At 36.6% G+C, this 27,191-nt stretch overlaps 1 protein-coding gene across 1 annotated transcript in view; it reads right to left on the bottom strand.

The window, feature by feature from the left end:
- LOC131699625 (teneurin-2) overlaps positions 1–11,316 on the bottom strand; it is an 842,004-nt gene extending 830,688 nt beyond the window's left edge. Inside the window, exon 1 of the mRNA XM_058996766.1 lies at positions 11,248–11,316. The gene's annotated coding sequence lies outside the window, so the exon portion shown is untranslated. The remainder of the gene's footprint in view (positions 1–11,247) is intronic.
- Between the last annotated feature and the right edge of the window lie 15,875 nt (positions 11,317–27,191).

The raw sequence follows: 27,191 nt of genomic DNA on the forward strand, positions 1-27,191 counted from the left end.
CAAAGTCTGATCACTTTCATGGGCAGCTTCATGTTATTTGCCAGCATAGTGATCTGTCATGGTGGAGGTTTATTTAAGGCACATTTCAACCTCCTTTATCTGCATTACCCATCTGAACTGAAGGAATGTTCCGCCAACATTTTCCGTCCAGTATCAACTCTTTAGATGTCAGTTTACAGTAAACACTCAAACATATAGAGCTTCTGTATACATTAGAACCTGCCTATGCGGTACTTAATCCGGAACAGATGGCAATTTTGACAGAGTTCATGCAATAAAGTAAAATGATAAAGAATAATAATTAAGCGGTTAAAGCCATTTCTTGCTTAACTACACCAAATTTCCCCTTCATAGTACTTAAATAGTGCACGTTCATCAATTGTGAACCAAGTTAATGATACTTTCGTGGTTTCAACATATATTGTCTAAGGTATCAGGCTGTGGCCTCTAGGACACACCTAATTAAGCACAGGTGAGACTAAGGAGGATGGTATCTGATTAGGGTATAACTTTGTTATTATTTATCAGTTTAATGTGTGAACACTGTTAAAACTTGCTTCTTGTGGCTGTAGGATGGAATTGCGAGCTGAACGGTGCCACTGCTGAGCTCTGACCTCCCACAACACTGGCAGTTGGGTGTTTTACACTGTGGACACTCAGGGTATAACTGATTCAGTGTGTCTACAGGATCCTTAAATTGTTTTGGAGGGATGAATGCCCATTCCTTAGTAATTACCACCTCCTCTAAAGTCTTCTCACTTTCTTCACTGAACATCAGTAATTTGTCTAGTCTTTAATACAGAAGCAACAGCCAACAGTGTGCCTACTATCAGTACTTCATCAACGGCAGTCAGATCTACTGTCTCACCCATCATGACTGAAATGAATACATGTCATGTGTTCCATTTCCATATTAAGTAATAAAAACATAAGAGCAAACTGCAACAGTAACCCTTGCTAAAACAGTGTCATACTATAGTACACTGCATGCTAAAACTGCATAACACTGCATTTGTACATGAAAAAATAATAGCAGTGCTATATTATTTAAATACAGGAAGTCTAATAGGTTCAATGATCAAAGTAAAGAATATGACAATATATCTGCAATTGAACTGTATGCACGAAAGATCTAACTGATGCGAAAGAACACTTGAAAACCTCAAGGGCAAAATTAAAAAAGCAAAAGAAAATCCTAGCAATAATGCTTCATCCTGCATTCAGAGGAACCCACTCACATTTTCATGAGAATTATTAGGAACTGTCATGCTGGATTCCCAGTATCCACAGTGTGAACAGAGGTTGACGTCAATCCTCTAATAGTGTTGCAGTGGTTAAATAACATTCAAATTGTAAATGAAGTTGAAAAATGCAAATTACAGTAAAATATTGGAAAATGTAACATCATGATTGCGTGTTTCCTATTCCTGAACTGGGCTGTGTTAAACTCTAATCTCTGTTGTTCTAGAGCCTGATGGTCATTAGATAATAAAGCAGTTAAGCCTGGGGTAGTTAAAGTAATCCTCTTCTTCTCACTGCTCGTTCAGATGTTATTCTGGACACATGAGACCTGAATTTGGTGGTCTTAGCTCAGCCTCTAGTGGTCTTTGGTCTCCATAACAAAACAACTGCACAAACAAAACATAGCAGTGGTGCTGCTCTAATGTTTGGTTAGGGGGATAACTGTAAAGTGTTAAATACATATTAACATTCAGGAAGGGAGTTCCGTCAATCTAAAATACTGTAAATAATTAGTGTATTTCATATTTAATACAGTAGAACCTCAAAGTTACGATGGCAATGGGAATGGAGAGTGTACATGAGTCTGAACTGTCTCTGAGACCTGGGTTATTTTCAATGATTTAATGTATGTGTACTGGATTCATAAACTGTTGATAACCTTTAATTTGACGAAAGTACAGTAATAGACTGCTTGCTGTTACTGTCAGAGAGTGCTTGTTTATACAGACACAAGTGTAGAGTGTAAAGGATTACTGTAAAAACCTTTGTATAAGACTATTTTCTAGGTATTTTTAGGGGGTCCTAAAAAGGGGGGAGGGACTTATACACAGGTGTGACCTATAGGCTTTTTCCTGCAATTGTTGTCTCAAAAAAAGGGGGGGGGGGCACTTATACACTGGTACGACTTATACACTGATTTTTACGGTAGTTGATGAGGTTGTATAGCCCACTAGTGAGACCACACTTAAATCACTGTGTTCAACCGTGCACTGCATTACCAAAAGCAACTAGGCTAATCCGATGAATAAGCTTTGAGGATTTGCTAAACCCTAACCAAAACTAGGACCAGAGGACAGAGTTGAAAAATAACTGGAAACAGACAGGACAGTAGGGAGAATACACTTACAGTATTTGCAGAGAATGGTAAGTACAGTAGAAGAACAAGAGTTCGCATTTCTATGGTTTAGTGGGTGGGGTTGACTAATGTCTTGTGTGGCCTGGAGCTAAGAAAGTTTGTGAACCCTTGATCTAAAAATATGCTGGCAAAAATCAGTCAGCAAACATATTTCCATCATCCACCCCCTTAGTGAAATCAGGGACACCTTCACTAAACAGCCTCCTATGTCCCTTTGTGACCAGTTCGTTCAGATGAGGCTGCAATTCCTAGTTGCAGAACAGAGATCAATATACACCTTTCAAAATTGATAGCAGCTTAGTTTACAGTGTACACAACAGAGAGCAATTGTAAGCATGGAATGATGGACCCTCATGATGCAGGACTGTTTTTCAAAACTAAAGAGCACTTAAAGAACAGCCAGGATTCAGCTGACGACCATTTAAGCCAGCAGATCCGATGAAGCTGTCACAAGCATCTGGTAATGACTGCCTACTATAGTAATGTGTTCCAGGGAGGATGGAGGAGCAGATACCAGGTAGTTGAGCCCACTTCAGAGCCTATTATTGCTGCTGTGTAAAGACAAATGTCTGAAAGATTTTTCTAAAAGAAAAAAGTATAGGGTATCGTATGTAACTGTACTACAAGGTTAAAATATTCTTCCACAGCAGGAGTACCCTAATCAAATTATAGTCAATAGTGAAGCAGAAGCACTGCAGTGGCAATACACTAATTCATTTTCAATGACATACGTGGTGTGCTGGTCAGTAGGTCAGCAGGAGAACGACAATCTAAAAATGAGTATGATTGTGAACGATTTGTTAAAAAAAAGAAATAAATCTTCCTTGCAACAGAACGCCAGTATCTTAAATTATATTTCAATGGTGATTTTTAAATACAAATAGAACCATGAAGTGCTCCAAAAACAAGCATGCGTGACATTGCACTCTGACACTAGCGGTTTATATTCCATGATTCCATGTCAGTCAGGTCTGTCTTTCAGAGATAAGAAACCGGGAAATGCACCAGATCAGCAGTAAATATGTAGATAAAATACAGGGATAATTGTCCATACCCCGTTTTAATTGGAATACTGGCTTTAAGGGCTAGGTGCTCTTGGTGCTGTAAATTGCACATTCAAGAAACGTTTGTCAACTGGAATAGAGGTTGTTTGGAATATTTAGTGATTGATACCCAGCACACAGGGATAAGTTATTTTAGTTGAGCAGTCTTTGGAGACTTTAAGCTGGTGTCCACATCTTGTGGTAGTGGTACTACATTGAGGAGATAACAGCCGTGGTTATTTCAGATCTAAAGACGATGCAGGGATTTGCAGAGGTTTGGCGGTAGGTCTTGAGAAGGTCTTAGTCCAGCTACATGTCTTCTTGTTAAATAACATTTTGAATAATTAAATTAAGTTTGCAGTTCACAAGACATAAACCCTGTTTTAGACGGGGATAGAAATGTATTTTTTCAAAGAACTGTTTTGATCAAAGAGAATGAATATAAACACTCTGTAAATTAAACAAAAAAAAAAAAAATCATTACAAGTGAATAGGCCTATTGGGTCTAACTTAAATCTGACATTTATGGCATTAGTTATGAATATGTTCCACTTTTTTGAGTAGTATGCTACTGAATTGCTCAGAGGTTGTCAAATACCTACTCCCACAGAGCAGCATTATACATAACAGAGCGTCACTATAAACAAGCTCTGTGCCTTGTTACCAGGACCGACCTTCCGCTGTGCGGGCCCCTAGGCGGTGATGACTAAGTGCGGGGTCCAGAACATCAAATGAATGTTACAGTAGCAACCGTATCTTAAAGTTAGTATATAGGTACATCATGTAAACATATCCACCTACATATACCAACATTAAAATACTGTAAGTAATATTAATGATATTAAAATGTTATTGAATATTTGTTTCAGTTTGTTTGTTAGACTATCATTTTATATAATTCACAACTTCAAAGCACTCAGAATTTCAGTCTACTTCCAAAAACTATCATGTATTAACTTTTTGTAAAATGACCCAGTAGGCCTATTGAAAAATACTGTAATACCCGACAATAAATGGGTTCTGACAGGTCGGTGATGAGAATAACCAGGCAGAAATAAATAAATAATAATAATAACAAAAAAAATCCCTCTTTGACACTTGACACTGTGTGCAATGCCACTTTTTACAAACAACATTTTTACAAATTAACCCGTGGGCATTATCAAATCTTTTTTGTCATTTTCCGTTCTAAATGATGTAAGAACATAAATTCATTCAAATTCAAAGACATTTTTCTAGCTGTGCATGCACTGCAGCATTTTCAGAGGACTCACAGCTGTGAGGTGCCGATATGATGAGCTGCAGCTACAGTGGCAGGGGTGCAAATCATTTAGAAAATTGGTGCTAACCTGTTTTGAACCATGGCAAGACTCATAGCAGCCTCTAATATTATTTACATTTTTTTCTTTATTTTTTTCTTTACAATTATTCTATTCAGAGTATTTTACTGGGTAAAAAAAAAATCAAATTAACACAATGATGAACGCTATTAGAAACAAACGTGCAGTATATAATAATACATTTTACATAGCGCCTTTCATAGTGGACCACCATCACAAAGCGCTTTAAAAGATACGAGACTAGGGCATGTGAACTATGCATCAGTTGCAGAGTCACTTACAACAACTTCTCACCCAAAAGACAGAGCACAAAGATGTTAAGTGACTCAGGGTCACACAGTGAGTCAGTGGCTGAGCTGGGATTTGAACCAGGAACCTCCTGGTTATAAGCCTGTTTCTTTAACCACTGGACCACACAGCCTTTGGTGATAATAGATTCTATATATACAGTACTGTGCAAAAGTTTTAGGCAGGTGTGAAAAAATGCTGTAAAGTAAGAATGCTTTAAAAAATAGACATGTTAATAGATTATATTTATCAATTAACTAAATGCAAAGTGAGTGAACAGAAGAAAAATCTAAATCAAATCCATATTTGGTGTGACCACCCTTTGCCTTCAAAACAGCAAAGTCAGGGATTTTGTAGGCATATAGTCAGGTGTATGATTAAACAATTATACCAAACAGGTGCTAATGATCATCAATTCAATATGTAGGTTGAAACACAATCATTAACTGAAACAGAAACAGCTGTGTAGGAGGAATAAAACTGGGTGAGGAACAGCTAAACTCAGCTAACAAGGTGAGGTTGCTGAAGACAGTTTACTGTCAAAAGTTATACACCATGGCAAGACTGAACACAGCAACAAGACACAAGGTAGTTATACTGCATCAGCAAGGTCTCTCCCAGGCAGAAATTTCAAGGCAGACAGGGGTTTCCAGATGTGCTGTCTAAGCTCTTTTGAAGAAGCACAAAGAAACGGGCAATGTTGAGGACCGTAGACGCAGTGGTCGGCCAAGGAAACTTACTGCAGCAGATGAAAGACACATCATGCTTACCTCCCTTCGCAATCGAAAGATGTCCAGCAGTGCCATCAGCTCAGAATTGGCAGAAAACAGTGGGACCCTGGTACACCCATCTACTGTCCGGAGAAGTCTGGTCAGAAGTGGCCTTCATGGAAGACGTGCGGTCAAAAAGCCATACCTCCGACGTGGAAACAAGGCCAAGCAACTGAACTATGCACGAAAACACAGGAACTGGGGTGCAGAAAAATGGCAGCAGGTGCTCTGGACTGATGAGTCAAAATCTGAAATATTTGGCTGTAGCAGAAGGCAGTTTGTTCGCCGAAGGGCTGGAGAGCGGTACACGAATGAGTGTCTGCAGGCAACAGTGAAGCATGGTGGAGGTTCCTTGCAAGTTTGGGGCTGCATTTCTGCAAATGGAGTTGGGGATTTGGTCAGAATTAATGGTCTCTTCAATGCTGAGAAGTACAGGCAGATACTTATCCATCATGCAATACCATCAGGGAGGCATCTGATTGGCCCCAAATTTATTCTGCAGCATGACAACGACCCCAAACATCCAGCGAAAGTCATTAAGAACTATCTTCAGCGTAAAGAAGAACAAGGAGTCCTGGAAGTGATGGTATGGCCCCCACAGAGCCCTGATCTCAACATCATCGAGTCTGTCTGGGATTACATGAAGAGAGAGAAGCAACTGAGGCTGCCTAAATCCACAGAAGAACTGTGGTTAGTTCTCCAAGATGTTTGGGCCAACCTACCTGCCGAGTTCCTTCAAAAACTGTGTGCAAGTGTACCTAGAAGAATGGATGCTGTTTTGAAAGCATTCTTACTTTACAGCATTTTTTCACACCTGCCTAAAACTTTTGCACAGTACTGTATATATATATAAATAAACCTAAGCATGAGTATTTTAATCATCAAAGTGTTTATAAACTAGCAAAGCTTAACTTTCGTGGTAAATGAAGAGGCTTGCAAACACGAAACATTATTTTACAATGTATTTTACCTGTTAAGTCTACTATTGGCAACATACCTTTTTAACTTGCTGAACAAAGATGTCATTGATATTTGTGTAAAAGTGTGCTGCAACACGTTTGCTATCACTTTCTCACACAACACAAACCTTTTGTCCTGTGTATGTTGATTAGTGTGGGCGGGTCATGTGAGTAGTCCAGATCCAATGAGAAACTATCATCATTTATGGTTACTAAGGAATAAAAAAAAGAAAAATTTAAATAAAAATTAAACATGTCTGCCGCTGCCAGAATTTAATGTGCTGGCGCTATGAGGTAACCTAGTGCTAGAATTTAGCACCATAACGCCAAGACTTGGTTCAGGGTCACACCCAGGGTCACACACAGTGAGTCAGTGGCTGGGATTAAACCTGCAATCTCCTGGTAATAAGCCCCTTTCTTTCACCACTGGACCACCAAGCCTCCTTATACAGACTATATTTAAATACTTTTTTTCTCATATTAATTTATAAGAAAATCCATGTGTGACTCCCAAATAAGATTAGTTTTTAACTATTCCAAAATATTAACAGCCAGAGTTTATATTTCAAACCACTGTACATAATGACTCATTTAGCACAAGAAATGTAAAAGAAAATGCTGCGATTTGAAATATTAATGAGCATCAAGACTGGTAATACTTAACAAACACATCCCTAAACCATTCAATTGTCTGTTAAACAAACAGACTTAGAATCTTATGATATATACATTTCTTGCCAACTTGCCCTCCAGCGAACGCATTTAATTTTCATCTGTATTCAAAGTACAAGGATGGACTATTTAATTTTTTTCTACGAAATTAGAATAGGATTTTCTTACAATACCTTTTACCCAGAGAGTATAAACAGTGATTGCATTAAGATTATATTCATATTGCTAAAAAGTTAGGGCAAATGTTATTTAAAAAAGATGAACATGTAATATGAAATGCATAACTGTGTGTCTTATTAAACCTTCACTATAATGTTATAATGTGTTTTTTTTTTTTTTTTTTTTTTTGGGGGGGGGGGGGGGGGGGTAATAGACAAGTACCTTCAAAGGACTTTACTAGTTTCTTCTTTACTTTCTCTCATGATAGTTGTGGGTGTCCTAGTTCAAATATTGCTTTTTTGTGTAAGGTCTGGGAAATTGCTTTGAACTGTTTTGCAAAGCCTTGTATCTTTTCCAGTTAATGGTGCTGATGTTATCACCATGGCTACCACTTGTGTCCCTTGAAACTGCAATGAAAAATTAGATGTTCTGGCAATTTAGATTAGAAGCTGGCTTTTCTAACAGTTCAGAGCATTCAAAATAATTCAATAAAACATACTATTGGAGCAATGGCACTCATAACGATTGCAAATACCATAAGAGACCGTGCGAAAAAAATAGTCGTGAAACGCTAGTAAATTCGCCTGCTCCGACAACTCGTTACAAAAATATTTTTTCTGTTTGATCATGCTTCATTTAAAGGGATACTTCTTAGTTTATCAACTTAACAACTGAGATACAGCTAGAGGTTACAAGACATGTAGCCTCAGAATGATGGGACAATGACCATTTGATATGAAACTTTATCAAGAGAATTATAAAATACAGACGTGTATCAAACTGGTTAACTTTTAAAGCCAGCTTTACAGAAACTTCACTTATGGAGATACTGAAATAATTACACTGCAACACTGACTAAAACCTGAATGAAAAGCAAGGTTGGAACAATGTCACAAAGATCCACAGTTCAAGCCTGGGATTCAATTTTAGTCATGGCTGCCTTGTAATTTTATCATTTCAAAACGCAATTGCAGTAAGAACAAAAAGGTCACCACTAAATGATTTAGATGGACCTGCTAATTCTCCACTATAAAACTTGACATATTTGAGCAGAGAACAATTTGATTTCCACACAATTTAACTGTCTTCCAGCAATTTTGGTGGTTAAGCTTGACAGAAGAGCACAGCTTGATGGATTGCTTGTTCTGCTTTTTAGGTCCAAACTCCAGAAACCACAAATTGCTCCATAACATTTCTCAATAGAAGTCTTTTGTTTTCTTTCAAAAATCTGCCATTTCAAGCATTTAAAGACATTTCTTTGGCTAAATTGTCAAGCACAGACGATCTGTGAATGCCTAATGTAAAGCGCACACCAGAAAGGACAAACCTGATCTGAAATGACTTACTGTAGGAGGTAATTTATGTATATCCCTGTTTTTGTGACTCAGAAAATGCTTGTTTAAATGGCAATCAAAGAAGCAATTACAAAAAAACATATCCATTTCTGCAAATGTTTGGGGCCATGAAACTGTCACCCCATTCTCTGTAATTACATGACACACACTGGGAGATGGATGTATTATCCAAGGTATGGGAGGGGATTGCAGAAAAGCATGCAGAGTTTTAAATAATTGTATGCAGAGTTTTAAATAATAAAATACATGAGATACCAGTTTTGCAACAGACACGCATATACAGTATTGTTTCTGTCTGAGCAAATTGTTCATTGTACTTGTGTCATTTTAGGCAATACAACATCAACGACCACACATTTGCATTTGAAGCACTTTTTGTGTCACGACATCTCAAAACGCTGTACATATTGAACACAAAGCTACTGTCACAAAAACAATAACTTACCATAATTTCTTTTTAAAATAAAACTGCATGTTCAGTGTTTGTTTGTTTTTTTCAGGTGCTAGGGATTTGAGCAATTAAGATCTGAACCCCAGACTGGGTGCAGGACCAGTGTAAGGTTTTAACTCTGCAGAATATCTTGTCCTTCTGCTGTGACTTTCCACCGCTTCAAGTTCTCGTGACTTGAGTTGTTTTATTATTATTTTTGTACAAGCGAGTCAAATGTCCTTGGTCATCTTTGTATTCTCTCTGCTTGTTTTGGTTAAGGTGACTTAAGCACTAAAATGTGGGCGCACATAACAGATGCTGTCTATCGTATGCACCTTGAAGCTCCTTGTATTGGTCTCAACACAGGACGAACTGGAAATCTTAAATTCCAATGCACACGTTGCCAGGAGAGGTTCAATTGAATATCAAATCTTTGTTGAGTAAGGCAGATGCTGAAAATGCAGAAGATTTGCTCAAAACACCTGTGCATTTCTGTAATATGCTGCCTTGGATCAGTAAAAATAGTTTAGACCAACAGCTTTTCTGATTTTATCAAACTATTCGCTATTCGTCCAATTACTTAAGTATACATACATGACTTCCTACAAAGAAATAAGCAACAACTAATAAAGCAGTATATTCATCAAGTATTCATATTTTACAGTATTTTGACCCTGTTTACAATGTAAATTTACTCGGCTCCTAGTTGACTTGTTCTTAATTAGTCTTTCTAAAAAGACTGCAGTTTCTCCAGAACTGCTTGAGTTAAAAAAAAAAATTACTTAGTATTTATGCTGTCAAGCAGACACATAAAGCCGTATATTTATTGCTTTACACATCTGCCAATTGCCACTTTTAATCTCAAATAGAGGTGTTATGAATATGAATTGACTTAACTTCAGAAAGAATGTACTCCAAATGAGTTTGAAAGAACTAGTTGATTAACATGGGGTGTGATTTCAGACAACAGGAAAGATAGACTAAGCTGGATGACATCCAACCCTTACTGAAATGAATTCTTAATGTCAAATTGAAATATATGCTTACAGTTAAGCCTGCCAAATACAATCTTCAAGTCCCACACTGTTTAGGCTTCTAAGCATGAGAACTAATTAAGGCAAAATGTCTTCTGCGTAGCTAGCATCTCGCACCTGGAATTGTTTACCATCTGATTTTAAATGAGGTCACTGGTGTTCCCATATTTAAATGTAAATTAAAAGGCTATTAAGTGACATTCCATAGCTGTGTGCATTAATCTGATGTATGTAATCACATATTGCTGCTGAGTTGTAGCCCATTCCGAGTCTTGTAATTTAACATCACCATAATCTTATTTCTATTACTTTTATATAATGCAAGATGCAGATGTTGTTATCATAACAAGTGAAATACTTTTCCGGGCAACACATATCTAAACATTAAACAAGCATTTCCAAAGATGCATATTTAATAACATGTGATGTCAATGCCTTTCTCATTCTGTTTGCTATTATTATTATTTGTTTATTTATTTAGCAGATGCCTTTATCCAAGGCGACTTACAGAGACTAGGGTGTGTGAACTATGCATCAGCTGCAGAGTCACTTACAATTACGTCTCACCCGAAAGACGGAGCACAAGGAGGTTAAGTGACTTGCTCAGGGTCACACAATGAGTCAGTGGCTGAGGTGGGATTTGAACCAGGGACCTCCTGGTTACAAGCCCTTTTCTTTAACCACTGGACCACACAGCCTCCTATTTTGCTATAAATCCGATATATGTTTTCATTCTGCTGCTTTGAGACTGAAATAGTGTAGATCTATGAAGACAAAAATCATCTGCAGTATATTAAGTACAAACAGCTTCCACACTTACTTGGCACAACAAAAGATCTATCTGGTGTTCCGGTGTTCACCTCCACCAAGATTCCCCACTGCAACACTGAAAGAAAAAATGTATATATATATTTGTAATCCAGGGCTGGCAATGGAACGTGAAATAAGCAATGTGATTGGACGAGCAAGGTTCCAGCTGTATGGATACAGACAGTTGGAGCCTTGTCACATATTCAAAATCACTGCGCTGTCTCACAGAATTTAAAGTACCGGTAGCCATCTTGTTTACAGTTACAGATGTACAGTAACTATCAAACTGAGTGACCAATTACCAGCAAAAAATCCCAAAAGTAGTAAGCAGACATGCCGATTTAGATGAAGAACAATTAAATTAACTGGAAGATAGCAAAGCGAAAAAAAAAAACCTCACCCGACTTTGTCACTTCAAATAATGTAATTTTAGCGGTTTGTAAACGCTACAGAAAAACACAAAAAGACACTTCTGCACATTATCCACCCCTCTCCGACACAGACCTTGAAAAATTACTGAAATCTGAGACATCATTATTTTTATTTATTTTTTACTCCCGTTCTGCTGAAACAACAGCCTCTTGCACTCACAGAAAAAAAATGAATTCAGTGTTGTCTAAACTCCACCTCCTGGTGGATCTTTTCAATGGCAATGTAAAATTCAACACATCAATTCAACACAAGTAAAATATATTTACATACTTTTGCATGTTTCAATTAAATCAATTTGCTCAGCTTAATTCAGTGTGTAGTTCAAAGTTATAAATGGGACTACTTTTGTGGTCCCTTTCTTGGCGTAAGGATATTAATAAAAAAAACATTTTTTGCCCTAAAATTATTTCTGCTTTTTTTTTGTTCAAATCCACTGTTTGACCTGGATTATAAATGCAATAAGACCCTTCAGGGTGTCCGTACATGTCGAATATATAGACCTCGGGGGTTGGAGGCACTTCATCTCGTGCCGCACAACGCCCCGAGGCGTCCGTATATTCGATGTATACGGACACCCTGTCAGGCCTTATTGCATACATATAAGGGACTTTTTAAAAAACGCTCAGTTTTACCCCCCTCATTAAATATCTTGGTAGCCCTGAATAGATAATTGTCCCATCTTCAATTGAATGTAAATTATTTCAATCTTTCCCAAAAGCACAGTGGTGATAACTGAAAAATTATACTTTTAGCACTGATGAAGAATAACTGTCCGGGACAACTGTTCTTTATTTTAGCACAAAACATATATTTATGATATCATGACTGCCAATATTTCATGTGATAATATTTATTTTGTTGCTTTTCTAGTTTTCTAGTGAAATTGAGGACCTTTTAAAACGTAAGGTTACTGGTGAAGAGGGCTTTACCAATGTGACCAGACCACTGAATAATACAGTCTTGATAAAGTTGTTCCCCTTCTGATCCACCAACACACAACATGTATGCTTGATAATGTCTGGCCAAATTCGGTTTTAGAATGGCTACACCTTTAAGAACTAAAGAGTTGTTACAGATATAGCCATAACATGACAGTACCATGAATTATTAACTCAAAAGTACTGGTAAGCGCAATGTTGTTATACCCATGTGAGCTGCAGACAGTAGCAGCTACTAGCTTTGTTATACCATGTTTAAACACAAAACCCTTTTAAACCCAAAGCTGTAATTCGGTATTCCTTTCTCCACTCATGATCAATCTCTAATATCTAATCTCTAATCCACAGCAATTGCGAAATTGCTTTCACATCAGGTCATAAACAGTGAATTGACTAATACACCTCATGGAAAGCATGCTGGTTTCTAAATGGCCTTTCTACTTATTAAAAAAAAAATGAGTCTGTTGCTAAAGTATAATGCTACCATTTGTTATACTTTAAGAATACCGGTGAAGGTGTATCATATCCACAGAGAAAGCTACTAAACACAAACACAAGATGCTATTGTACTGTTCAAAGAGTAAGTAGCTTCAAAATGCATTTCCCCTTACCTTTGTATGATGTTTGCAATCACTGGTGTTGGTTCTTATTGCAATCACTGGTGTTTTGATAAGTCTGTGTTCAGGTGCTTTCACTATGAGTTCAGGAACTGTTCTTGTTGGTTGCCATCGACAGTGTCTTTTTAGTAGAAAGCACAATCACCATCTAGTGCACAGCAGTGGATTGCCAGTAAAATGGAACTTTCTTCCAAAGTGTGCAGACACTAGATGGCGCTGGCTCTTTTGTCAGGACTGGCTGATCTAGCCCTGCATCTACTGTATTGCAGCTCCTGAACTCAAAAAGATATAAAATGAGCAACAAGATCCCCTCAGAATGACTACAAACATCATGTAAGGGTTAGGGGATATATATATATATATATATATATATATATATATATATATATATATATTTTAGCTCAAAGAGCCAGCTGCCCAACGTTTCGATATGTTGTACATATCTTTCTCAAGGGAGCCTGTGTTTGAATCCAAACATTGGAGGTATTTATAGGTTTTTGACGGCATGACAACTACTTGTTATTGTTTACATTCAAATTCATGATTTATTCTTACATGATGTAATGGTGTTCTATATATTGTGACATCATTTTTACTTCTATCTTTGAATCTGTATTAATTCCAATTAACACTACTTTACATAAACTTATATTTTTATTATGTCATGCAATGCTGGCTCTGAGGATCAGTCTAGATTTGGCCTCCCCAGCGCATCAGCATGCACAACTTTTGAATGAATTTTGTTTATTTATTTAAATGTTATATATTTGTTGAAGTTAATTAGTTCATTCTTTTCTGTTGAGTCCCGCCGGCATAATCGTGTTCAGTCTATTTATCCATTTACTTTCTTTTATTCTTCTATATGTCGCATTGTCTAATTTGAGCTGTTCTAATACTACAAACTTTACATCATTTATGTCATGTCCCTGACTGGTGAAGTGCTGTACTATTGGTTCATTCATTTTTTTATTTCTAATTAACGAAATATATATTAACAAAAGATAAATTAAATGTCACGTTATTACTTTTTAAAGATATTTTTCGGATGGGCTAATTTGGTTCTGTCCTGAATTCAAAGAATAGAAAAATGAAAACAAGCAAAACAGCACAGGCTTTCTATCACAATGAGAAGATCAGTGACAAGGTTACTAACACTAATAAGAAGTAATGAAATTGATTTTTTAAAGTCTTGGTTTGCCACGCCGACGCAATTAAACGTGTAATGTGCGTGTCCATTTACTTCAAAGGCATCTGTACTAGATACAATACAACTCAATATATTTCCCTCATAAATATGTTAGTCCTATTTACTGAAAATCCCTGTTCTTAAAATACATGTGTTATAATGCAAATACTAATCCTATTAATGTCAACACAGAAGTGCAGTCTCTGGGAATTTATCATTAGTGTCTCTGGACCTATTAACATCTCTCATGCTGAAAAAGTGAATAAGGCAAATTGCAAATTAAACATTGCAACCGTGTTTGAAGACTGTAAGACTATGTTAGCCACCAGCAGCTGAATTAAAACAGAAGAAAACGGTATCTGATGGAATAAAACAGAATTAAATGAACAGACGTTCCTTTGTAAGTGGTAAACTGGGAATAGGTCAGCTTCCATGGACTTAATTCCATAGAGCGCAAAAGCATAAATATTCTAATATTCAACAAATGCATGCACAGATATTTTGTGAAATGCCATTTGACGGGCCTGATGTGAATACAATTTAGAGATATCCCTGATACTGAAAGACCATTTATTTATTTGTATCACACTATGATATACTGGATGAGAGAAGATGTGGATTGTGGCTTCCCATTTATCTGTCCATGTCCATTTATCTGCTACAAATTTTTTTTTAATAAATAAATCTGTTAAAAAGGAGATCTTTCCTTAACGGTGCCTTAACACTAGACTAATCTGTCTAAACCATGTGACAGTTGAATCGGTTTCTTGGTGTATAAAACCAACAACCTGCTGCAGGTGAAAAATCACTTTTAATTTCAAAATCTAAATATATATATATATTTTCTTTGAAGTCAGGTACTTCAAAGGTTTTTAAAGAACAATGGGCTAGATTATCAAAGTTTCACTCAAAAACAACATTAGCACATTTATTTCATAAAAGAAAAACACTCCCAAGAAAGTTCCGAAACCAGAACTAAACACCTTAGATATTTACTATAGGAGGTGTATGGAGATTTAGTAAAAAACCCATAAATCTGTCCTGTTTTGCTCTTCCGTTATCAGCTATGTAGGTCTCAAATGTGCAGTTCTGAAAGACACTCATGTTTAGCAAACCTTTTTATTTTAAAACATGATATCTGATACTTCTTTAGGTTTAAGAAATGAATGGAAGCGAACAACAGGTACTGAAAGAATTATGGAATTATTGTGTTAGCTACAATCACTTTAATAATTTGAATTGTAATTTTCCTTTTAGAAAAATAAATTGCAAATTAAAGCTTTGCGAATCTGTGTTAGTGTGAGTGAACGATATTGAAATTACTTTGCCTTGTATGTCATCTTTGGGAAACTCTGGGAAAGCCACTGTGACCCACAATTATATGTATTGTTAAAGAAAGCTATCTATAATAATGAGAATGCATCAGCATCTTATACATAATGTAATATAAAGTGGTGCACATAGGTAATAACACCCTTCTGTCTTACTAAAGTGATATATGTGCATTTTACCAGTGCCAGGGAAGGATATGCATAGATTTCATATGGAAATTGTCTCAAACACTTCTTGTGGTTTTCAATTATACTAGGAAGTATTGCAAAACATTCAGAAAAGTACTGAAACTACTGTCTTTAATTTCTTAATCATTTAAATTGTTTTGTTTAACACAATAGTGTAATATTGTTGAGAAAAAGAATATTAATATTTAGTAGCGAGCATTATTATTATTTTCTTAGCTGACGCCCTTATCCAGGGCAACTTACAATTGTTACAATGTATCACATTGTACAGATACCACATTATTTTATTTACATACAATTACCCATTTATACAGTTGGGTTTTTACTGGAGCAATCTAGGTAAAGTACCTTGCTCAAGGGTACAGCAGCAATGTCCCCCACCTGGGATTGAACCCACGATCCTCCGGTCAAGAGTCCGAGCCCTAACCACTACTCCACACTGCTGCCCTATACTCCACACTACTGCCCTATTTCTGTTATCTGTACAACTAATGATCGTAAAAACAAACAGAACCAGCCTTGATTGCACAATTTATGACAGATTATTCTATGGAATTAACAAAGTCACACTGCCTTGCCAGAAGAGCTTCCCTCCCTAATCTCATGTTCCTCCACTTTCACTTCTATTTCCATTTCTTTGTTTCCTTCTTCCTTCTTAGTTACTGTTTTCGTTTATAACTCTGGAAACTCCCTATCCTTTTCACAGCATAACTCTCCACACCTCTAATCCCCCATGTGTGTCAATTCTTTTGGGCACCACAGTATATGATTTTAGACACAAATTCTGCTCAGTTCTAGTGTTGTACAGTGACTAGATGAGTCAGCTGTTTCCTCGTGCATAAAGCTCTTTCTCCAGCTTACTGAGCCTCTTCCTATTATGTGTATAATTCGTAATTGGTATGTTGCTTCAAGCAGCTAAATTACCAGCACACTTCTGCATTTGTTCTTTACTTTGCAGTTATGGCCCTTCCTTGAAACTAATTTACAGGACATTATGGATAATTTAGCACTCTCTAAAGCTGAATGTTGCATTTTAAATAATACAAAAACTGCAACAGAGTGCAATTGCGTTTCATTTGGATGAGTAAATGTTTTGATGCAAGGATGTTTTTCTTTTTCTAGGACTAATCATGTTGAAAAAGAAAGCATTTACTGTACTGTAGTTGAACAATGTCCTCTCTCACATATTAACATATCCCTATGCTGGAAAAGGTCAAACAGGATTCATTGTTGGTTTTTTTCCAGAGTAATGTGTTCCTTGTAACTGAAGTACTGTTTATATCACATCAATAACTTGAAGAAAAGCTTTTACATCCTGAAAATGTACTTTTAGATGTACTTTGATTCTGAATTAAACCTGTCAACAGTATATGCACATTAGGTCAAATAAACAATACAGCAAAAACAACATTTTTATTTTAAAGAAAAATATAACATATTTGATCTTCCTTTACTGCTACTTGACTAAATGAAAAGACAAAAGTAAAGCTAAATTTATGATCACAAAAATAATTGATATCTGTCACGGAATGGGTCTCAAAAATGATAGAATGGATAACAGAGTTTGTATCAATTGATCAAATGATTTATTGTAGTAAGGTCATATTTCCAATTTTTTAAATGCTGTACTTCAGACCTATTTGTCAAACACTGTAAATTGAAACCTGTTAAAGTAATACCATAAAAGCATTATATACTGTATGTGAAAAACAAACACTCATTTTTTATTTTTCATTAAAATAGAAATGTTGGCTGTAATGGTCTACTCAGGATGCTGAAATGTTATTTTTTAATGTTATATAAATATATATATATATATTTTTAGAAGACATGGCATACAGCAAGCAAGCCCTAAGGACATAATCTCAATTATCATTATCACAATTTTCCACCTGTATTTCTGTGGCCATTGCACATGGCTCTAATATGATAATGTATTTGCCTTACTTAAGGTGAATATTACAGTGTACCATACAATTTTCATGGAGAGCGCTGTTACCAATCTATCCACTAGATGGCAACATCTGTAAGACGTTTCTGAATGGTAACATTTAGTATGTAGAATGCAAATACAGTCAAGGCATATACAAAACTGCATTAAAGGCTACGTAACGTTACATAGACTTCATTTTGTATCGCTTTCCTGGTTTACAAATGTTCTAAACTGTGTTATAACCAGTTAAATCCTTTCTGTGGTTGTTTGTAGCTACTGTGACACTACATCAAATGGAAAATACAATTACCAGTTCAACAATTAAGAAAAAATACACACATACACAAAGATAACTATTATGTAAAATAAACATACAGTGGCTCTCAAAAGTATTCACCCACCTTGGACTTTTCCACATTTTATTGTGTTACAACATGGAATCAAAATGGATTTAATCAGGAGTTTTTGCCACTGATCAACACAAAAAAAGTCCATAATGTCAAAGTGAAAAATAAAATCTACAAATTGTTCTAAATTAATTACAAATATAAAACAGAAAATAAATAATTGCATAAGTTTTCACCCCCTTTGCTATGACACACCTAAATAAGCTCTGGTGCAACCAATTGTCTTTAGAGGTCACATAATTAGTTGAATGGAGACGAAGGAACATTCAAAACAAATCCGGAATAAGGTTCTTCAAAAGCACCAATCAGGGGTAGGATATAAGAACATTTCCAAGGCATTGAATATCCCCCGGAGCACAGTAAAGTCCATTATTAAGAAATGGAGAGAATATGGCACAACTGTGAATCTGTCTAGAACAGGCCGTCCTCAAAAACTGAGTATCCGGGCGAGAAGGGCACTAGTCAGGGAGGCCACCAAGAGGCCTATGGCAACTCTAAAGGAGTTACAGTCTTCCACGGCTGAGCTGGGAGACACTTTGCATACGGCAACAATAGTCTGGGTGCTTCACAAAACTGGCCTTTATGGGAGAGTGGCAAAAAGAAAGCCATTGTTGAAAAAAACACATCAGATCTCAGCTAGTTTGCCAGAAGGCATGTGGGAGACTCTGAGACCAAGTGGAAGAAGATTCTATGATCTGATGAGACCAAAATAGAGCTTTTTAGCCTCAATGCTAAGCACTATGTTTGGCGCAAGACTAACACCGCACATCATCCTGAGAACACCATCCCTACCGTGAAGCATGGTGGTGGCAGCATCATGCTATGGGGATGCTTCTCTGCGTCAGGGCTTGGAAAGCTCGTGAAGATAGAGGGCAAAATGGATGCAGCAAAGTACAGAGAAATCCTGGAGGAAAACCTCCTGAAGTCTGCAAGAGACCTGGGACTTGGAAGAAGATTCATCTTCCAGCAGGACAATGACCCCAAACATATAGCCAAAGCCACACTGGAGTGGCTTAAAAACAAAAAGGTCAATGTCCTGGAGTGGCTCAGTCAATCCAATTGAGAATATGTGGAAAGAGTTGAAAATGCTGTTCACCAAAGGTCCCCATCCAACTTGACGGAGCTTGAGCAATTTTGCAAAGAAGAATGGGCAAAAATTGCAGTGTCCAGATGTGCAAAGCTGGTAGAGACTTATCCAAATAGACTCATGGCTGTTTTTGCTGCCAAAGGTGCCTCTACTAAATATTGACTCAAGGGGGTGAATACTTACACAATAAATTATTTTCTGTTTTGTATTTGTAATTAATTTAGAACAGTTTGTAGATTTTATTTTTCACTTTGACTTTATGGACTTTTTTGTGTTGATCATTGGCAAAAACTCCTAATTAAATCCATTTTTGATTCCATGTTGTAACACAATAAAATGTGGAAAAGTTCAAGGGGGGTGAATACTTTTGAGAGCCACTGTACATTGAATGCAAAGAAAAATCTTCATTGAGGCAAAAAACTGTAATTGAAAAAAAAAGCAAAACCAAACAGCAAATGTGGCCCACAGCATAGGGAGTGATTAGGTACTGATAGCATATGTTTAAACTTTTCAATTATAATTATTATCATTTTGTTTATTTAGCAGACACCTTTATCCAAGGCGACTTACAGAGACTAGGGTGTGTGAACTATGCATCAGGTGCAGTCACTTACAACAACGTCTCACCAGAAAGACGGAGCACAAGGAGGTTAAGTATTGCATATTCTGAAAATGTAAAAGAACCAAATGATCTTGAGCACAACAAAATGTTAGAATTGAAAAAAATCTAATAAAATTAAATAAGGCTTGAATGAAATAAATAAGACAAGATTCTGAAAAGCCTTGAAGTTAGGGCATGTAAAATATAATGTTCTCGACAATAGCAAAAGCCAAGAATAAATCAAATATCTAATATGTACTGTACTGGAGTCTACAAAGCATGCAGTACATCATCAGCACACATTGTCATTTCTGATTCATTGTATGTATGCTGAAAATAAATCATTTTCTTGTACTATATTCAAAAATTCAACAAAGCAGATGATAATTAATTTCAGAGACATAAATGTTTTTCTTTTTTCTTTTTTCCACAGACATGTATTTTGTTGCCCGTCACATAGAAACAGCATGTGAACATGCACCACGCACAATGCAACTAGAAAAAAGAAACGGTTTGGATGGGAACACAGCACTGCATTTTATATTATACAGCTCCACCACCACCCCTTCTCCAGATGAGAGATGAATGCATTGTCAGTCGAAGCTAAAACCTCCTGCTGTAGTTCAGATTGTGGCTACTTTGCATGGGCTTTCCTAATACCATTTGGTCTTGAACAATGGCTCAGGATCAAAGAGTTCTGACAAGTGCATCGAATGGGTCCAGTACTCACATGTCCATCACAGCCATTTGAAACCTCTAATGATTTTTTTCTGCTTCTTTTCTTTTTTTTCTGATTACAGCCTGCAAGATTTTTGCTTTGAGATGTCGGCATTGCTGACTGCTCGCACTACAGCTGAATATAACAGTTTGGAATTGTTTTATTTTCAATTATAGATAGCTGTGGATCTTTCAGCCTATCAGAGCGCATGTTTCACAGAGAAACCCAATCCATTTAACAGTATTCTATTCATCCTGTTTCCCTCTTTTCAATGAAAATCACAATGGACTAAATATCAATAGAAACAAATACAATTTGATTTGTAAAATTTCTGTTATCAATAAAGCAGAATATAATGGTTATAGGACAGCAAGCATCTCTGTATCAGCCTCAGTCTTTTCACTTGTTGCGATACAGACGTTGGCTATCCTATGACTCTCTATTTACCCGTAACTACTATCCGCGGACCCTGTGGACCCAGTGGACCCAGTTTTAAAATGTCCACTACTATTCTGCTACGTGCAGCCGCTCGCTGTGCTCTCTAGTAGTTTCATGTCAAGTCAGCGATGGGTGTATGGTGGCTTGTTTCTGGGCTGGCTACTCTGAGTTTCTGCACAAGTAGGTATTTGTGTCCAGGGACCTGTGGATAGAACTGTGTGACATTTCTTGAGCAATCATGCGATTTAGAATTCCTATTTTTTGGAGCTACTAGGAGTTAGTTCTAGAGTCACATGAAGTTCATATGTTGCAAACAGAAAGAACAAAGCTTTTCCAATTTTGTTTCAGATACATTTTTTTTATAATTATGTTGTACTTATTTTGTCAGATGGCACTGTTTAATGCATTTTTAAACACTGTTGGGATAAACAGTGATATTCTCTACACGTCTGCAGAGTCTAGCATGCTCTGAATTCCTCAAGGCACTTAAGCCCAAGTGGAGCGTAGTATGACCAACACCAAAATACCTTGCTAACTCCACTCCCTTACAGCGGATGAACTCTCAGGGGTGCAAATCATGTTGGAAATTGGTGCTAAACTGTTTTGAAAGTTTAGCACCGGAGAGTGCTAAATTATCAAACCCCAGCCTAATCAAGCCCCCCTCTTCAATTATTCATGTGAGTAATCCAGACCTAATGAGAAACTATCATCACCTATGTTTGCTAAGGAATAAAAATAAGAAAGATATATACATATACCAGATTCAGCCGACAAAACAGTGGACTGCAATAACTTTGAATTGTATTTCACCAGTCAATAAATATGTTAACTGCACTTCTTGATTCTTTGTGCTGTTCTCTACCTTTGAATTTTAAGCATGCCTAATTGTAAATGTAATCTATCTAACTAATGTTAATAATGTCTGTAATTTCACCCCACCCCTGATTGGCTGCCTGTCTGACCCAATCCCTGCAGATGACATTCCCAAATACAAAGGAAAAGGTATTCTATGCGCCCATCAGCAAACAACCGAAAGACAAACGTCTCCTGCGTCTCGTGCAAAAATCCCATCTGTCTTTGATGTGCCCGTCATGTGTCCAGTTGCATCTGAGCAATGAAACTGCTCTGAAATATTTGAAGTGTCATTTTCTTTTGCTAAATTGACATTTTTGTCAAATGGATTTCATGTGTCTGTTTCTTAGACCACATAAATAATGGGCCCGAGGATAGTACTTAATTCCCTTTTTGTTTGGAGGATAGTAGTTAATCTCCCTTCAACTAAAACTGACTTTGGGAAGTGTAAACAAACTGGATTTTTGATAAAGTGGCATTCACAGAATGCTACGATATAACTGTGATAAGGAATTCTCTGATAATGAATTCTGTTTTAGTGTCAAACGGTGTGGGAACATCAGCGTGGGATGCAACAGCATTCAACTTCATTACTTCCGTATCATTTTGGTCACTTACTATAATGGCACCTCTCTTATTACTGCCATTATTAAGCTGCATTGGATTGTTCATTACAGAAAAGCTGTACATCTCAGTACACGCAACACAGTGTGAGTTTGCAATTTCAGCCACAGCAGTGTTATGATTATGGGCGGATGTATATATCTTAATAGCACCGTGAGTCACAGTAAACCGGAGCCAATATTCTATGAATATGCCTTTGTAACTTGATATCAATTTTCTTCTTCCAGAATGTAAATTGTTGTAAAAATGCCTACTTCAAACATAAAATAGAGGTAATTGCTTATTAGCTTAGAATGAAAGAAAGTCCATTTGTTCCATGCTAATTTTACCATTTAAAAAAAAATCAATGAAATATGTTAATGTTCATGCTTTGACATTTATTTTGTATTTAATTAAATAACAGCAATGAAGCATGCTACTGTAAGTACTGAATATAAGTGGAAGAGAACATTGAAGTACTGTACTGGCTCTGGCAATGATCTTTAATGGCAATGCAGTGACACTCCAACAGCAGCACATGGGCAGCACATCAATGATACGATACATTGGTAACATTAAACCACAATTTACAGCACTGATATCAGTTCTGGAAACAATAAATAACTTACAGAAAGTCATTCTGCATTGGATATAAGTGGATCATATTTAACTTATTTTTTTTAAGAGGAGACGATTATTTATTCAGGGAAACCAAGATATTCAGTGAGCAAGTAGCCAAAAAGAGGTTATCAGACAACTCCACATTTCCAGTTGTACAGAAAAAGGAGGACATTGAGGTACATGTGTACAGCGGCTTGTTGAGATCATCAAAGAATAAACAAAAACCTTAGTGATCTCAAGATCATTTATCACATGATCTCACGAAAACCACTCCGTTATCGCGTGATCACGAGATAACTTATCTCAGCATCTTGAAATAAACAGAAGTAATAACTTCCGTTTTCTCGAGATCCGGAGATAAATGATCTCGTGATCACGAGATAACAAAATGGTAATATCGAGATCCTGAGATAAATGATCTCGCGATCACGAGATAACAAAATGGTAATATCGAGATCCTGAGATAAATGATCTCGCGATCACGAGATAACAAAATGGTAATATCGAGATCCTGAGATAAATGATCTTGTGATCTCGACATAAATAATTCTTTAAAAAAATAAAAAATTCCAATGGCCAAAATATTTTGCATATAAAGGAGAGAATTATTTATTGAGAGATCTCAAGATATTTATTAAGTAAGGGGTCAAAGTGTTTCCATAATCTGTGTTGGTACTGAACAGTTTTCATATTTAAGCTGTACCTTCAGGCACACCATTTATACAAGCTGATCAATTTTCCAAGTGGATAAAATCAAAGTACTGCACTCTTGCTCCGTCTACAAGTTCTAGCTATTGTGCTGATTTCATGCTGAGTTTTGCTAATGGTTCTGGTATGGTGTCCTCCTCAGGGTACGCACCAATAGTAACCTGGAAGTGTGTGTGTATATATATAGCTACATTACCTTTTTCTTTTTGATTTTGCACCTTTTGGTACACAGCAGTTTTCCTTTTTCAAATGTTATATATGTAAGCAATAACACCTGACACAGAGGGCATTACCAGGCTTTATACGACCATTTGGGTAATAGGCTAGAGGGATGTATCAGGGATTATATCCCTCTAGCTCAATCGTACTTAGAATCCGTGGAATCTTTCCATATATATATATATATATATATATATATATATATATATATATATATATATATATTACTAGGAATCTGTGTAAAAAAATCTAAATAAAACTAAAGATATTTGCATTGTTTTTGAGCTACTGATCATATGGCTCACCATTGATCCCACATGGTAGTGTCTTTGTTGGATAAGCCACTAGGGATACAAAATATACTTGATTCATTGTGTAGAACAAGGAAGCTGTAATCACTAAGGCTGATGACAACCTGCAGCACTCGATGAACAGACTTTTTAAAACAAAATCACAAATAATGCACTACTCCCTGCTACTCCTTCATTTTGTTTTATGATATTATTTTCCAGAACCCGCTCTCAAAAATGTTTTATTAAGGACCAAGCTCTATCCCTAAGTAAACAAGTAAAGCTACTATCAAGTAGATAGCATTAGAGTATGGCAGGAATATTTGTCACCTTCTTATTGAAAACATCTCTGTTTGGAATTACTGTGATCATACAGGCTGCTGTTACAGCCCCCCCCCCAAAAAAATGATACTCCATAAACTATGAGAAACTTCTTCTGCCTCTGAACTCCTGATAAAACAACATTAGCAGTTTTATGACCATTAAACACACAGTAGCCTTAAGGCAATATTGTCATGCAACTAGTAACAGATTGCCTTTTCAAGCAATATTCTTAGATGAAGACTCTTGATTTCGTTGCTTGAATATTGCCAATGATCAAAATGATTAACTACCCCCCCCCCCCCCCTACAATAAAGGCATAAAGAAAATGTAGCCTGAAAAATGCCTTTAAAAGCCAGTGGAGGCAAACATACAATAATAAAAAAACAGTCCCTATGTTATTCAAAGACTACTAGGATCTTAAAAAACTAAACAAAACAAAAAGACATTTACATTATACAGAACCCTTTTTAATACGTGAAAGATGGTGGAGAGTTGCAGTCAAATGGAATGGTTTAAGTTATTAATTGGGATACAGCAATTTACAGCAAAATAAATTTAAACAGAAAAGAAATACAAGGCTGAAATAAATCTCTCTGAACCAAATGGTGGCATGTTATCAATAGTTCATGAAACACAATGCTAGATGTGCAGTTAAACATCAATCATTTTTAAAAACGATTCCCTCCACCTCGTTCAAGCAGTAAAAATGTGGAAGTGCTTGTATGCGACTGTGTTCAGACTGAGCCAGTGCTATATATTTCAATTAAACATCTCTCTTGAGCTGGTTCCATCAGAAAGTATGTTCTTAGTAAGCAATCTTTAGATGTACAAACACAATGGATTTTGTCAGCATATGCTTTTTTGCTTTAAGAGTAAGTAGCGGGGTTTTGAAAAATATAGCATTATTGTGATGGGGTACCCCCGCCGTTTGTGTGTTTTTGCTACTACTAGTCTGTACTAAAATACAATGAACCTGGCCGCTTATAGTATTCAGTATTCTTCTCGTTTATATGTTGATAAGTTATACTTTACCATTATAGACAGGATAACTCTCTATTAAAACTACACAAATACACACATAGGGTGGTGTTGTTTTTTTATTAGTGTGTGTTCAGCACCTGCTCTTCAGTTCTATTTGCATGTTGTAAATATATTAATTTCCCATTTCTTTTACAGGAAATGCACTCCTGGTTACTTTGGATGATCTAGCCTACACTGCATGTATTTATGATAGGCAAGTGAAGACGTTAACAATACTTGCATGCATAAATCAGGACTAACGCCTCTGACTGTGTCCATGCTCTACCAACATGCTACATTATTGAAAGGTTTACACACTCTTCACGCTAAATGTGAGTGATAAGACCAATGTTTCAGAAAAGACTTAATTGAAACATTTGCTTATTATAGTTACTGTGAGGTTTTTGTTTCGTGTGTGTATTACTGTGCCTCTTATGACTGCATTTAAAGTTATTTGACTGCTGTACATGCGGGCTTGTGCCCGAGCTTCATGGAAAGGATAATAAAATACCCTGGGAAATTCTTTATTTTAATAGTTTCCTGCTTCCAAAAATAAAGGTCATGCGTATTTTAATGACTTGGTAATAAACCAGCTTCAGCGAATGCAAATGTGACAAATGTCATTAATAACTGTGGTAAGTGGCAGAAGGGACTGTTTTTTATGATGTAAACCTTTTATCCTGTCTTCATTTGGATTTACTTCATAGTCCCATGTGCAGCTAAGCGAGTGTGCAAGCAAATGTGGGGTCCCAATACCTGTAGCAAACATGCTCAGATCCCTCCTTGTGTCCTTTGTGCAGCAAAGTGAGCAGAAAGTTCAGGAGGGAACTGAATCCCTGCAGCACAGGAAGTGCATCAATACTTTAGTGCAGTTCTCCTAAAAGCAGCGCTCCTGCACAAATGAGCCAGTGGCCACTGGTACAGTAGTGCCAGGATAAGTGTGCATCACAAGCATCAAGTCTGCAAAGCTAAAATCTGATGTTTGAAATCTAAAAATCACAATGGATTTACATTTGGGTCCATGATTAGCAGATGGAGAAAATGGCAAACTGGGCTGTCATAGCCAGCAGTGCATTCACCCGAAAGCTAGTTAGAAACAGCTGCAGAATAGGGAATACTTATTTAATTTCAATATCGGAGCAACCAAACTCAGAAGCAGATTGCAATAGTCATAAAAAGCAGCTATATTTACCTTTAAATACAGCGTTATGGAATACTGCCAGCGGTTCACATGGGGATCACCCTCTTGAATTGAAAATGTCAGAAAACATCTACACTGGTTATTCATTTTTAAACCTTAGTTATTGATTGTGTTTTCAGTTCAGGCAGGATATTGATGATTTTCTAGGGAATATGGCCTTATTTCCACCATGTTGTGAGGCAAACAGCCTGTATCAAGATACTGAATGGACCCTCTCTCAATTAACAGCTTCACTATTT

The sequence above is a fragment of the Acipenser ruthenus genome, chromosome 23, assembly GCF_902713425.1.
Source record: "Acipenser ruthenus chromosome 23, fAciRut3.2 maternal haplotype, whole genome shotgun sequence".
In the NCBI taxonomy this organism is placed as follows: Eukaryota; Metazoa; Chordata; class Actinopteri; order Acipenseriformes; family Acipenseridae; genus Acipenser; species Acipenser ruthenus.